Below are 2,903 nucleotides of genomic sequence, written 5' to 3'. Positions count from 1 at the left end.
GCTTATCAGGATGCAGGCACCCCTAGTGTTTGGGGGCCCGTATGCACCACATCACATTGGTTTATGGTCCTGCTTAGGCAAAACAGACAACTCAGTGGCTTTCTGTGACTTGGGTGTTACAATCACCTTCTGTAACAATCAATGCCTGCCCTGAAGCCCCTGAGGTGATATAAACTGAATCAAGTTCTATGAAGCAAAGCTGAGAAAGAGATTAGCAAATTTAGCGCCAGCTTGTTATCCACAGTGAGAGCTCTTTTGAACTCTTGTTACTTATTAACTTATGGAGAACACTTTTAAAAGCTTGCTTCAGACTCTAGTCTATTAACTAGTACCCACAGCTCTTTGCAGGTCTAGATAATGCCACACGGCCAGCAAAGTCATTGCACGTGTCTACAGAGTACTCCAGCCATTCTGAAGACCTTCTGTCCTTTTAGCAGTAAGTCATAATTCACTATCCGTATCAAAGCAGAGGAGAGTAGTTCATATAGGGCATGTCTACAAAAGATGGGTAATGTGCAGTAGCCTAATAACACTGCGCAGTAGCGTGCCGGGCAAAAACCATGCTAATATGCGACTGAGCGAATGTATTAGGCTATTGTGCAGTAAGCATGACTAAAAAACCGTGTGCTGGCACTATGTACAGTAACTGTAGTTACTGCACACATAGTTAGTACTCCATTAAGCAAGTACTAAACTAAATGCGCAGTAACGACTGCATGTTAACGAACGTGTAGACGTGCCCACCGTAACCAACTGTGCTTGCTGAGAGAATAAGCTGTGGACGTTCACATTCACTCTTGCTGGTTAGTATTTTGGTGCGGGCCTGAGCTATCACTGTAATGCCAAAGAGCAGCGGGGCTACACGGCAATCCAGGGCAACACAGCCTAGATTCTGGCTTCATTTTTGCTCCAACATGTGGAAAAGGGAAGTATTTGCTCTACTCGTTTACCTGCTTACAGTTTGCAAATTCTTTCATGCTGGTTCACTTACGTCGGTGAATACAGTGGAGCGGTAGAGCAAAAAGACAATGCTTTATACAACTGTAAGTAAAAGTATTAAAAAAAAACCCTGGGGGATGTTCTCTGCCCCATGCTGCTACCCACAATGCAGGGAAACTATGTAGGAGAAAGAGAGCCAACCATTTCCACCTTATCTCTTAGGATGGGAAAACTACTTCTGGTCAAGGATCAGAAAGGTCAATGACCAAATGGATCATGTAAATCAAAGCACCTTTCACTCCTATTCACGCCTAGGAAATAACCTTCCAACTAAAATTCAACATTTGTAATTGGGTGGCAGTGCATACAAAAAACTCTTGCAGGGCTATTGCTGTACTCATACTATGGAATAACCTAAAACATCACCAGTACTTAATTCATTAAATATCCTTACTATCCCAGTAACCCCCCTGTCTTGTGGTATCATTCAACTTGTCGTATTTTTTCAAAAACGTGAACATTCTCTGGAGAAAGGAAGATTTTTTTGTATGTCACACATTAGGATTTAAGGTGAAAGAGGAAATCTCCAAGGCAACAAAAGCAATTTTTTTGAATGAATGATCCAGATTCATCCTTTATGTAATACCTTTACAGTCAATGTGCTCTCCGTGTACTCAGGTCTGTCTGTCTGTCTCTGTAAATGGTTTTAGTGGACAAATCACAATCAAACTTATGTCGGGTTGGATCTGGTGCTTCTGTCTGTCAAGGCGAATAGCTAATGGTATGTGCGCTTTGCCTGTGATCTACATTAACAAATGGATACCTATTCAAATAAATGTTAAGGCTGAGTTATAATCCCAGTTGATGGGATGTGGTAATAGAAACACAGAACAAGGAGGGTGCTGCCAGCTGCGGGCCCAGCATCTGGTCATTTTTCAGGGCCTGAGATTATTCGTGTTTAATGGAAAGAGATTTAACAGAGACCAGAATGATCTGCACAGGACTTTCCTCTGGGTTCATCCTAGGTGAAATGTTAATGAGAACAGACACCAAGTGCAATTTTGCTCAATTATAATAGCAAGAGACAACGTGTTACCCTTGTGAGTGATCCCAAGCAGACATTCGGGTGAATCCAAGAGAAGGTCCATCCTGTCAAGTCTTACTGATGACACCCATGCCACTGTCCTTCAGTCAGCTCCACTCGCCTTCTAATTATCCTTTCCTTTTTCTCAAGGAAATACTTATGAAAATACAAAATGCCACCCCCCCCAACTCACACAAATCTGTCTGTATACACAGTTTAAGTGGGAAAATAACAATTAGACTCAGTGCTGGGGACAGAAAACCCTTCTTCATCTTGCCTTAAGTCTGTTGATTGCAATGGTAAGACACCGGGGATGAATATGACCCATTCACTTCCTCTTATCAGGGCCAGAATTATGAGTGTAGCAGGGCACCAGGGTGCCTGCTACTGGCGGTGGTAAATGGGCCGAGCTGCCAATCACCAGGGCAGCTCAGGTGCGGGTTGCTGGAGCAACCAGGTTGGTCACGTGACCAGAAGGGGGCAGGGCCGGGCCCTTATAAACAGCCAGGCCGGAGCCTGGCTGGCAGTTCCCTTCTGGCAATCTGAAGGGTAAAAGCTCTGTGGGAGAGCTAAGCTAAGCAGTGCAGCCTGCGCACCCAGAGGGCTGCATGATGGTCAGGGTGAGGAGAAGCCTGACCAGGAGGCTGTGGGCCAGAGAGCCAGGTGGGCCTGGGCTTTATGTTGTGGCCGGTAGGCTTACTGTTTTGTTATAGCTGGTAGGCTTATTGTTTTGTTATTGCCAGTAGGCCTATTGTTTTGGTTACAGCTGGGTGGGCTTATGGTTCTGTTGTGTATATCGTCTGGAGGACCGGGTGAGGCTGTAGGGGTGTGAGGAGGCCTCACAGGAGATCCCCAGTAGTCCGGGGGTTTCCTGGGTGCC

Source organism: Gavialis gangeticus, unplaced genomic scaffold (assembly GCF_001723915.1).
Source record: "Gavialis gangeticus isolate Ggan-Ray unplaced genomic scaffold, GavGan_comp1, whole genome shotgun sequence".
NCBI classification, from domain to species: domain Eukaryota; kingdom Metazoa; phylum Chordata; order Crocodylia; family Gavialidae; genus Gavialis; species Gavialis gangeticus.
The sequence above is the reverse complement of the archived record's forward strand: the minus strand, read 5'-3'. Positions refer to the sequence as shown.